General features: G+C 42.1%; 1 pseudogene across 1 annotated transcript; it reads left to right on the plus strand.

Annotated features, from left to right (window-relative positions):
- Positions 1-4,543: 4,543 nt before the first annotated feature.
- LOC100455090 (immunoglobulin-binding protein 1-like) lies at positions 4,544-9,736 on the plus strand (annotated as a pseudogene). Its single transcript, XR_008513037.1, has 2 exons — positions 4,544-4,606; positions 8,152-9,736. The product of XR_008513037.1 is annotated as an immunoglobulin-binding protein 1-like (transcript).
- The last annotated feature ends 3,403 nt before the right edge of the window (positions 9,737-13,139 follow it).

Here is a 13,139-nt window from a genome sequence, read left to right on the forward strand (position 1 = left end):
CAAAGCACAGAATAGAAAATGTGTAATTTACAGCTTTCAGTTTTCTGTTCTCTTTATTGAAGTAGCTGTTCCTATCACTGCCAGCCCTTTGGCCATCCAAAGTTGCAGCTGTCCACTTTTTGTTTTTTTTTTAAGACAAGGTCTCGCTCTGTCACCCAGGCTGGAGTGGATATGGATGTCCTATACCTAATTAATCTCCAGCTACTGGACGTTTAGGTGGTTTCCAATTTACTACCATTATAAAACAACACTGTAGTAGACCATCATACATAAATCATTTTGCAAATATCCGATTATTTTCTTAAGTTTTTAGAAACTGTTTAGTCAAGGTATTTTAACATTTTAAAGGCCTTTGTGACACTGCTGTCAGCAACAGATGAGGATTTCCTATTCTGATGGGTGGAACTTTTCTAGGGGTGGTAATATCTCTTACGTGAAGACTTGTTTTGTTTTGAAGATGCAGGAAGTTACATAACAGAGACTTTCCTTGCTGGCACACTGTACCAGGAAGAAGACACAGCACTCTATCCACCCTACTTGGCCAGTTTGGTATTTGAATGGAAAGGGCAAGTTTGTTTTTGAGGTGGTGTGTCACACTTGTGTCATGTGAGACACAATATGTAGATCAAAGAGGAGAAAAACCTTTGGGCAGTTCTATTAGTCTTCAGTGTGCTTTTGCTAAATATCTTCAATTAAGCAATCTATTACAGATGGATGGTACTGGTCTTTCTTCCCTGAATCCTCCCCTCTTCAAAGGTGAAACTAATTTCATTATTTTCATTAAATATCCATAGATTGAAAGATCAGGTTCTCAAAGACAGTTTCTTGTAAACTGTCTAATTTTTACTAAAACAAAGAAAAAGAAAACCAAGTGGTATTAACTTTGATTTGAGTATATGTGTGATGAGGGTTAATCCTTTCCTGTTTTAATGTGTATGATACTAAGTGTATCTGCCTCAATTTTTATTTATTTATTTTTTGAGACAGAGTCTCGCTCTGTCGTCCAGGCTGGAGTGCAGTGGTGCAATCTCGGCTCACTGCAACCTCTGCCCTCGGTTCAAGTGATTCTCCTGCCTTAGCCTCCTGAGTAACTGGGATTACAGGTGTATGCCACCATGCCAGGCTAATTTTTGTATTTTTAGTAGAGATGGGTTTTTGTCATGTTGGCCAGCCTCGTCTCAAACTCCTGACCTCAGGTGATCTGCCCACCTCGGCCTCCCAAAGTGCTGGGATTATAGGGGTGAGCTACCATGCCTGGCCCTGTCTCAAATTTTAGTGCAGTACAATCTATCACTAAGAAATTTCAAAGCTGTTATTTAAGATGTTAATTATATAATATACAAATATCACAGTTGTGTGGTTTAACCTGTGAAGACATGCTTAGAAAAGAGAGCGTGAGTATACTGACTTTATTACAAGCCTATATTGGAAGATATATGGTAATATATAGGTACATATAACTCCCTGATAACAATAGGTTATGCATTATTTAAAAACAGAACGTCAAACAACATTACAGTTTGTAATTTATTTAAAGACTACAAGCTTGCTTGTCTGTTCACTGCTGCATTTCTATCTGGAACATTTCTAGATATATTACTATATATCAGGTTTATATACTTTTACTATAGGTATATAAATATTTGCTGAATGAATAAAATAGGAAGATAATTTTAAAAGGTAAAAAATGGCATTTAATTTACAAAACATAATAAACAAAAGTTCTAAATGGTATTACGTTCTAAAACAAACCAGATTTGTCAATATAATTCCAAGTTTAATTTACTTCCAAACTTAAAAATGATAGCATGTAATATTAGTTCATTGAATATTGTAATTAGATATTAAAAGTTCAGAAATGAGTAGTAAAGGCAGAGTGGGACTTGTAATACCAGGGTCAAAGGTAGCGCTTGGGGTCTGACTAAACATTTGAAAAAGGACATCAACCTGTGTGGGCAGGTGTCTATGAAGGATGAGAAAGAAGGCAACTTCTTTTTTTCTCTGGTTCTGTGGGCTTCTCTTTAACTTTTGTTTTTTCACTCTTTATCATTCAAAACTAAAGGATTAATGAACTTTGGAGGATCTGAGCAACCGAACTTCGGCAAGAAGGTAACTTGACACAGTCTTAGGGGAATTAACGATAGTGTATGATAGACTTAATGGAAGCTTAGAAAACACTCTTTTTTTGGTTAACTACCATATGCACTCTATTTATTTATTTATTTATTTACTAAAGGCTAGTCAAGCGAAGCAGTGGGAGTAGAGAAAGAACAAAGAAATCTGTAACTGGTTGTGATCAATTAGTCATAAACACCACTGCACACAGACCAGCCCATATGCACTCTTTAAAACTTAAAACTTTTTATCAAAATCTTAAATATCAGAACAAGTCAGAAAGCTTGTTTTTTTTAACCTTGTTTTTATTATGAAATGTATTACACATAACAAAGACTGCATAAAACATATATATATATAGATTTAAAAAATAATAAAGAAACATTTATGTACTCACCAGCTTAAGAATAATTTTTTGGGTGGGCACAGTGGCTCATGCCTGTAATCTCAGCACTTTGGGAGGCCAAGACTGGAGGATCACTTGAGCCCTGGAGTTTGAGACCAGCCCAGGCAACAGAGACCCCATTTTTACAAAAAATAAAAAATTAGGCCAGGCGTGGTGGCTCACACCTGTAATCCCAGCTCTTTGGGAGGCTGCAGTGATCACAAGGTCAAGAGCTAGAGACCATCCTGGCCAACATGGCGAAACGCTGTCTCTACTAAAAATACAAAAATTAGCTGGGCGTGGTGGTGCATGCCTGTAATTCCAGCCTGTAATTCCAGCACGCTGAGATTTACAGTGTGCCTGTAAATCTCAGCTCCTACCTCAGGAGGCTGAGGTAGGAGAATCACTTGAACTTGGGAGGCGGAGGTTGCAGGGAGCCAAGATTGTGCCACTAAACTCCAGCCTTGTGACAGAGCGAGACTCTCTCAAAAAAAAAAAAAAAAAAAAAAATAGCCAGGTGTGGTGGCTCACACCTGTAATCCTAGCACTTTGGGAGGCTGGGGTGGGCAAACTGCTTGAGCCCAGGAGTTTGAGACCAGCCTGGGCAACTTTGTGAAACTCTGTCTCTACAAAAAAATTTTAAAAATTAGCTGGGCGGCCGGACACGGTGGCTCACGTCTGTAATCCCAGCACTTTGGGAGGCCGAGGCGGGTGGATCACGAGGTCAGGAGATCGAGACCATCCTGGCTAACACAGTGAAACCTCGTCTCTACTAAATATACAAATAATTAGCCGGGCGTAGTGGCGGGCGCCTGTATTCCCAGATACTCGGGATGCTGAGGCAGGAGAATGGCGTGAACCCAGGGGGCGGAGCTTGCAGTGAACCGAGATGGAGCCACTGCACTCCAGCCTGGGCGACAGAGTGAGACTCCGTCTCAAAAAAAAAAAAAAAAAATTAGCTGGGCATCGTGGTGTGCACCTGCAGTCCCAGCTATTCGCAGTCCCAGCTATTCGGGAGGCTGAGGCTGCAGTGAGACATGATTGTGACATTGCACTCCAGCCTGGGCAATAGAGTAAGACCCTGCATCAAAAAAAAAAAGAAGAATTTCTCAAATTAACTATTTATAAGAATTGTCAGGTTGACTGTTTTCCAGCTGAGTTTCACAAAATGGGGCCTGCTTAATAAAAAAGATTGACACATTCAAATCCACAGGCTCTGGTAATTTGTACTAAAGAATACTTATTTCTAGAATTGACCAGAGTTATCACAGAACTAGGAGTGTATTATTTTACAGAATAGTGGAGAACTAATTAAGTACCTATGACTTGTAAAAATAGAACCTCATGGTTTTTAAATGGAAAAGTCTGACTGGAAACTACAGTCCTTTAATATTAATTTCTAAACTCAGAAGTGAGATTATGATACAATCGGTTGGCAACTATCTAAGTTTTTCCTAGGCAATACCTCCCTTGGCTGGGTAAAGAATATATCTTCTCACATGCGTATTAATTTCTTTGAGTGAAATCTGAGTTAGGTGTAAGTTAATATTTATCAAACAGAATCTATATTAGTTATCTCTTGCTGTATGAAAAATTACCCCCAAACTTGATGCCTTAAAGCAATAAACAATTATTTTCTTACAGAGTCTATGAGTAAGGAAGCTAGGCAAAGGTTAGTTGGGTCTCTTGGCTCTGGGTTTCTCATAAGGCTGTATAAAAGGTGTTGAGCGGGTGCTGCAGTCATCTTAAGGCTTGACTAGGTATTGATGTTGGTAGGACTTAGTCCCGATCAGGGTGCTGCACTCAGGGCCTCCGTTCCTCACTGGCTGTTGACTAGAGGCTACCCTCCGTTTTTCTGCCACATGGACCTATCCTTTGGATTGTGACCTATCCTTTGGAAATTGTAACATGGCAATTTTCTTCATTGGAATGAGCAAGTGAGAGCACAAGAGAGAGTGAGAGGAGGATGAAAGTCACAGTCTTTTGTAACCTAATCTCAGATGTGACATTCTGTCACTTTGCCATATTCTATTCTTTTGAAACAGGTCATTAGGTCCAGCCGAAGCACAATAGGAAGAAATTACACAAGGATGTGAAAACCAGAAGGTACGGTGCTTAGGAGTCATTTTAGATGCAGCCTACCATAGTAACTCTAGAAAGAAGGAAATACGAAAAGTAAAAATGTTTCAAAAGCAAGTGGTGCTAAAAAAATAAAATAAAATAAGAATAGGCCGGGCACGGTGGCTCACGCCTGTAATCCTAGCACTTTGGGAGGCCGACGTGGGCGGATCACAAGGTCAGGAGATCGAGACCATCCTGGCTAACACGGAGAAACCCTGTCTCTACTAAAAATAAAAAAAAATTAGCGGAGCGTGGTGGTGGGCGCAATTAGTCCCAGCTACTCGGGAGGCTGAGGCAGGAGAATGGCATGAACCAGGGAGGCGGAGCTTGCAGTGAGCAGAGATCGCGCCACTGCACTTCAGCCTGTGCGACAGAGCGAGACTCCGTCTCAAAAAAAAAAAGAATAGAAAAAGGAAAAAAAGTAAAAATGCTAACTCAGCTAAGCATCATCATTAAAGAAAGAATATCTTTTGTATGCAGAGATGGCATTATTGATGATGATTCCTTTGGGATAGGTGGTCGGGAACAGAAAGACTGCTAATTGAAGTAAGAATACGTTTCACAAAAACAAAGATGGTTCTATGATTTATAGCCATTGTTCACCATCTGTAGAGTTTCTTGCTGTTTTTTACTTTACAAACAATTTTTATAGTGAAGCAAACATTAAACATGAATCAGCAAAGTGGTACTGTGATTTACAACTCAAAAACAATTCTGGGATACACCAATCAATCCGTAAGAATTTATTGAGCACCTACATATGCTAGAAAGTTACTGATACTAGAAAAGCATAAAACAGTATCTGCCCTCAACCTGCTCTCAAGTCTGTGGCAGGTATCGAAAATCTATGCAATAGGAATTAACCCTTTACTAGGGTATTGTATCAGATCCTGGGCTCTAAATTCAAGAGATGAAGAAAATGGGAAAAAATCCAGAGGCATGATTAACCAAAGGATTAAAAATTAGAAAACACAAAATAGCAAAAACAAACAAACAAACAAAATTAGAAAACAGAATTTATGTGGAAAGTTTAAAGGCACAGTGCTTATTTAACCTGAGGAAGGCGAAAGTTGCTTCAGTAATCATCTTTAAGTTTATGAATAGTTACACAGGAGATGGAAATAAATGTTTGTGCCCTCAATGAGAAATCTACAGGGCCGGGTGCGGTGGCTTGTGTCTGTAATCCCAGCACTTTGGGAGGCCGAGGCAGGCGGATCACCTGAGGTTGGGAGTTCGAGACCAGCCTGACCAACATGGAGAAACCCTGTCTCTACTAAAAATACAAAAAATTAACCGGGTGTGGTGGTGCTTGCCTGTAATCCCAGCTACTCAGGAGAATCGCTTGAACCCGGGAGGCAGAGGTTGCGGTGAGCTGAGATTGCGCCATTGCAATCCAGCCTGGGCAACAAGAGCAAAACTCTGTCTCAATAAATAAATAAATTAAATAAATAAATAAATAAATAAAATAGTTCTGAAGTCCCTTCTAAGTTCAGTTAAGTTCCACATACTGGATAGAGGCAGGAAAATGTGAAAAAAAAAAACCAGTTTAAAAAAAAAAAGAGAGACATCTACAAGAGAATTGGATTTCTAATATAGTATATACATTAAAAAGTCTTAGAATACATATATTAAGAGAAAATTGTTTAGGAAGGGTCAATGACTTTTTTTTTCTTTAGGGCTTCTTTACAAAATGTTTCCTCACTGTTTTGACAATATCATGAAAAAAATTCAGTTTAGAATCTAGAACTGACCTGGATGGGATTCAAGGACAGCTGGCAGGGACTGCACAGTCCCTGATTCCTCCCCGACAGTGGGAGCTTAGCTACTAGAAACAGGAACTCAGTTGGTGTCTCGATTCAGACAAGAAAGGGGAGGCCAGGCCAGAGGCGCCACGGAACTCCCCTTAGTTCTGAATGACAACTTTTAAACCTGCAAGGTCTTTGCTCTGGAGGGAGACATTAACTTTATTATACAGGAAAGTAAACAAACCTGATATCTGCTCTGAAGGGAAATACTATCTCTAAATTAAGGCTCACCTGTAATCCCAGTGCTTTGAAAGACCAGGGCAGTGGCTGGGTTTGGTGGCTCACGCCTGCAATTCCAGCACTTTGGGAGGCTGAGGCAGGAGGATCCCTTGAGCCCAGAAATTTGAGACCAGCCTCGGCAACACAGGGAGACCCCATCTCTACATAAAATTGAAAAAATCAGCTGGGCATGGGGGCACGTATCTGTAGCCCTAGCTACTCAGGAGGCTGAGGAATGCACCACTGCACTACAGCCTGGGCAACAGTGAGACTGTGTCTCAAAAACAAACAAAAAACTATATTTGACTATTCTGAATATACCATATTGAGATACACTAGCTGTTCTCAAGAGCCCCTTTACATAATAAGATGAGATAAATTATAATTGTTGAGGTTTTTACACTTTTTTTTTTTTGAGATGAAGTCTCGCTCTGTCGCCAGGCTGGAGTGCAGTGGTGCAATCTCAGCTCACTGCAACCTCTGCCTCCCAGGTTCAAGTGATTCTCCTGCCTCAGCTACCCTAGTAGCTGGGATTACAGGAGCATGCCACCACACCCAGCTAATTTTTGTATTTTTAGTAGACATGAGGTTTCACCATGTTGGCCAGGATGGTCTTGATCTCTTGATCCGCCTGCCTCGGCCTCCCAAAGTGCTGGGATTACAGACGTGAGCCACTATGCCTGGCACCCCCTGCCCTTTTTTTTCTTTGAGACAGAGTCTCACTCTGTTGCCCAGGCTGGAGTGCAGTGGCACGATCTCGGCTCACTGCAACCTTCACCTCCCGGGTTCAAGCAATTCTCCTGCCTCAGCCTCCTGAGTAACTAGGACTACAGGTGCCCACCACCATGCCCAGCTGATTTTTTTGTATTTTTAGTAGAGATGGGGTTTCACCGTGTTGGCCAGGATGGTCTCGATCTCTTGACCTCATGATCCGCCCGCCTCGGCCTCCCAAAGTGCTGGGATTACAGGAGTGAGCCACTGTGCCCAGCCAGGGTTAAAATCTTTTAGAACAATTATTATGCTGCTGTATTAGGAAAGCACATCCTTCCCACTTAGTAACCATCCCATTTAGCCTCCCAAAGGAGCAAAAGATGCTTTGTTCTTAGATGATTAGTGGAAGATGATAACCACATCTGTACCCATTGGCACCTTTACACAGTAACATATCTGCTGTGCCTTCCTTTTTGTCAGAGGTAGCGTTCCGGGCGCATTTCATCCATTTGACAGGAGTGCTAACAAGAAACTCTTAGGTGATCAGGATCTAATAAGCCTGTGAGAGAGGCGGTTGTGTTAAAACCCCTTTTCAGTTGTACCTCCTTTATAAAAACTGTGTTTGAAACTTTCCACACCTCTTCTTGGCCCAAAGGTGATTATTTGTGTTCGGAAAATGTGAGATAACTCATCTGAGGTGAGGTTTTCTTTTAGTACTCCCAGGAGAAGATATATTTCTCTTTTCACTTTGAAAGTTTTCCTTTAAAAATAATTTCTTGTTCGTCCCTCTCCAAGATGGCTGCTGAAGACGAGTTACTGCTGCCACAGCTCCCCGAGCTGTTTGAAACCAGCAAACAGCTTCTGGACGATGTAGAAGTAGCGACCGAACCTGCCGGTTCCCGGATAGTCCAGGAGAAGGTGTTCAAGGGCCCGGACCTCCTTGAGAAGGCTGCCGAAATGTTATCGCAGCTTGACTTGTTCAGCCAAAATGAAGATTTGAAAGTGATTGCTTCCACCGACCTGAAGTACCTGTTGGTGCCAGTGTTTAAGGAGACTTCACCATGAAACAAGTCAAGCCCAGCAAGCGTCTAGATCATTTGCAGTGGGCTCAAGAGCACTATAAACTACTTAACTGTGCCATTGCTATCATGTGGCAGAGCTTGAGCTGCCCAAAACCAAGAACTCAGCTGAAAATCACACTGCTAATTCCTCCATGGCTTATCCTAGCCTCATTGCTATGGCATCTCAAAGACAGGCTAAAAGAGAGAGACACAAGCAGAAAACAGAGTTGGAGCACAGGTTGTCTGCAATGAAATCTGCTGTGGAAAGTGGTCAAGCAGATGATGAGCGTGTTCGTGAATATTATCTTCTTCATCTTCAGAAGTGAACTGATATCAGCTTAGAAGAGATTGAGAGCTTTGACCAGGAAATAAAGATCCTGAGAGAAATAGACTCTTCAAGAGAGGCATCAACTTCTAACTCATCTCGCCAGGAGAGGCCTCCAGTGAAACCCTTCATTCTCACTCGGAACACGGCCCAAGCCAAAGTATTTGGAGCTGGTTATCCAAGTCTGGCAACTATGACGGTGAGTGACTGGTATGAGCAACATCGGAAATATGGAGCATTACCAGATCAGGGAATAGCCAAGGCAACACCAGAGGAATTCAGAAAAGCAGTTCAGCAACAGGAAGGTCAAGAAGAAAAGGAGGAAGAGGATGATGAACAAACACTCTACAGAGCTCGGGAGTGGGATGACTGGAAGGGCACCCATCCTAGGGACTATGGCAGCCAACAGAAGATGGGCTGATCTTCCCACAACATGAGAGGACTGAAGGGTGCACACCTCCCACGCCAAGGAAAACCATGCAGTCCTCACCTCCCTGGGCTTCCGCTTCAGCTGTGTACAATGAAGGCAAAGATGCTAAATCTTGCTTTGCATTCAATGAAGTGTCCAGTGATTAAAAAAAAAATTTCTTCTGAGATGCCTTCTATGTTCAGTCATTCTGCAACTTGGGCTGGAAAATGATACTAATTATTTTTGGCTTCATTGGAGTAGCTACTGGCCACTTGAAAATTAAATTTTGGCTGGGTACGGTGGCTCATGCCTGTAATTCCAGCACTTTGGGAGGCTGAGGCGGGCAGATAGCCTGAGGTCGGGAGTTCGAGACCAGCCTGGCTAACATGTTGAAACCCCATCTCTACTAAAAATACAAAATTAGCCGGGCATGGTGGTGCATGCCTGTAATCCCAACTACTTGGGGGGCCAAGGCAGGAGAATCACTTGGACCTGGCAGGCAGAGGTTGCAGTGAGCTGGGATCATACCACTGCACTCTAGCCTGGGTGGCAGAGTGAGACTCTGTCTCAGAAAAAAAAATTAAATATTATGCTCAGTATCTCCTATATTTAAAAGCAAATTTTTCAAATTTTACTTAAGAGCAAATCTGCAGTGGAACAGTGAGTTTTCAAAATGTTGCTAGTCCTGGAATCTGTTTAAGACTTGAAGCCGTTAAGTAAAAATACAGTAAGTGTTTGGGTGTGTGGTGTCTCCCACCTGTAATCCCACCACTTTGGAAGGCCGAGGCAGGTGGATCACTTGAGGTCAGGAGTTCAAGACCAGCCTGGCCAAATGGTAAAACCCCATCTCTACTAAAAAAATAAAAAAATTAAAAAGCGTTGGGCATGGTGGTGAGTGCCTGTAATCCCAGCTACTTGGGAGGCTGAGGCAGGAGAATTGCTTGAACTCAGGAGGTGGAGGTTGCAGCGAGCCGAGATTGTGCCACTGCACTCCAGCCTGGGCAACAGAGTGAGCCTCCGTCTCAAAAAATAAAAATAAAAATAAAAATAAAAATAAATAATAAGCATTTAGGCCAGGTGCGGTGGCTCATGCCTGTAATCCTAGCATTTTGGGAGCCAAAGCAGGCGAATCACCTGAGGTCAGGAGTTTGAGATCAGCCTGGCCAACATGGTGAAACGCTTTCTCTACTAAAAATACAAAAATTAGCCTGATGTGGTGGTAGGCGCCTGTAATTCCTGCTACTCAGGAGGCTGAGGCACAAGGATCACTTGAACCCGAGAGGAGGAGGTTGCAGTGAGCAGAGATCGCACCACTGCACTCCAGCCTGGGTGACAGAGTAAGACTCTGTCTCAAAAAAAAAAAAAAAAAAAAAAAGAAAGAAAGAAAGAAAAAAGAAACATTATAAGGAATTAAAATAATTTTTTACACACATTTTCTAAAAGCCTTTGAGATATTATCTAAGTTGCTTAATAATTAGCTAGTACAACATATTGGTAAAGTATCATGATTTTATTTGTCAATTGTTCATTTTACACCTTTTTTTGCTTTTCTACTTTTAAAGATTCCTCCAACTTATAAAATGATTGAAAAAATTAAAATGCAAAATATGTTCTTACTCAACATTTGAATTATCCATATAACTAAGAAAGCATTAGGAAATACAAACTTTATGCCGTGACTTCTGCTACCACCCAGGATAGTGTAACAGGGACCAGAATTAACCTCCCACCTAAAATACTTAAAAAACTGAACAAAAATATACTAGTTAATTGTTTTCAGATATCAGACAGGAGGCAGTGCAGGACAGTGATTTCTCAGAGAAGGAAACAAAAAAAGGTGAATCCTATGATTGCTGTAGAATTTCCAGGCTGCAGCACAGGGAGGAGCAACCCAAACAGATGTTGGCCACCTCTTTGAGTTGAGCAAACAGTATGAAGATCTGGGAGGTGAAGTCATCAGAATTCACGTGGTAAAAATCAGAGGAGAGAACTATGTAATAGAAGAGCTCAGAAGGGTTCTCCTTGAGTCTTCAGCTGGTTCTGATCATCAGCACATGTATGTGAAGAAAACAACCAAGATTTGAGAAAGCAGCACTGGAGAAGAACAAGTAGAACCAACCTTGGATTTAAACAGGACCAGAAACTGTGGTCCAACCAGATCGAGTGGAAAAACCTCCTAAGATGTAAGGCATTGAGTAGAGTCTTGAGAAGGTATTGCTTCAGTAGCTGAGCCAAATAAGCCCCATATTAAAGGCTGTAATGGACCTTCCTACAAAGATTCAAGGCCGGGCGTGGTGGCTCACACCTGTAATCCCAGAACTTTGGGAGGCCGAGGTGGGCAGATCACCTGAGGTCAGGAGGTTGAGACCAGCCTGGCCAACATGGCAAAACCCCGTCTCTACCAAAAATACAAAAATTAGCCGGGCATGGTGGCACATGCCTGTAATCGCAGCTACTCGGGAGACTGAGGCAGGAGAATTGCTTGAACCTGGGAGGCGGAAGTTGCAGCAAGCCTAGATAGTGCCATTGCACTCCAGCCTGGGTGACAGAGAGAGACTCCATCTCAAAGAAAAAAAAAAAAAAAAAGCCAGCCGGAAGCAGTGGCTCATGCCTGTAATCCCAGCACTTTGGGAGGCCAAGGCAGGTGGATCATGAGGTCAGGAGTTCAAGACCAGCCTGGCCAAGATGATGAAACCCTGTCTCTATTAAAAATGCAAAAATTAGCTGGCACAGTGGCAGGCACCTGTAATCCCAGATACTCGGGAGATTGAGGCAGGAGAATCGCTTGAACCCAGGGGGCGGAGGTTGCAGTGAGCCAAGATTGTGCCACTGCACTCCAGCATGAGCGACAGACTAAGACTCCATCTCAAAAAAAAAAAAAGCTGGGTGCAATGGTTTACACCTGTAATTGCAGCACTTTGGGAGGCCGAGGCAGGTGGATTGCCTGAGGTCAGGAGTTCAAGACCAGCCTGGCCAACATTGTGAAACCTCATCTCTACTAAAAATACAAAAATTAGCCAAGTGTGGTGGTGGGCACCTGTAATCCCCGCTACTTGGGAGGCTGAGGCAGGAGAATTGTTTGAACCCCGGAAGTGGAGGTTGTGGTGAGCAGAGAGCACCACTGCATTCCAGCCTGGGCGACAGAGTGAGACTCCATTTCAGGGGGGAAAAAAAAGGATTCAAAGTAAGCCTTGAAATGACCAATCAAACTGTTTCCAAGTAATACAACTGCATCCCAGAACAAAACCCAAAACATTTAAATAAGAAAACTCTGGCACAATGGAATCCAAAAATTAGAAGGCTTTTGAAGAAATAAGAAAATACAACCTATAACAAGGAGAAAAAACAATCAATAGAAACAGACCCAGAAGTGACAAAGACGATAGGATTTGTTAGTTAAGAACATTAAAACAGCTATTCTAACTATACTCCATATCTTCAAAAAGGTAATGGAAAGTTTGAGCATGATAAGAAGAAGAATGTAAGATATTTTTAAGACTCAAAACAGCTAGAGAAGAAGAAAGAAACAATGTCTAAAATGGACAATATACTAGAGGGGATTAACAGCAGATTAAATACTGCTAAAGAAAGGATTAAGACCTGGCATGATGGCTCATGCCTGTAATCCCAGCACTTTGGGAAGCAGAGGCGAGTGGATCACCTGAGATCAGGAGTTCGAGACCCGCCTGGCCAACATGGCAAAACTCTGTCTCTACTAAAAATACAAAAATTAGCCAGGTGTGGTGGCCTGCACCTGTAATCCCAGCTACTCAGGAGGCTGAGGCAGCAGAATTGCTTGAACTCGGGAGGCAGAGGCTGCAGTGAGCCAAGATTGCACCACTGCACTCCTGCCTGGGTGACAGTGTGAGACTCTATCTCAAAAAAAAAAAAAAAAAGAAAAGAAAAGAAAGAAAGAGGATTAATAAACTTGAAGGCACAGCAATAGAAATTAACAAAAACGAACCAAAGAAATATAAAAGATTGGGTT

The sequence above is a fragment of the Pongo abelii genome, chromosome 15, assembly GCF_028885655.2.
Source record: "Pongo abelii isolate AG06213 chromosome 15, NHGRI_mPonAbe1-v2.0_pri, whole genome shotgun sequence".
Lineage (NCBI taxonomy): Eukaryota > Metazoa > Chordata > Mammalia > Primates > Hominidae > Pongo > Pongo abelii.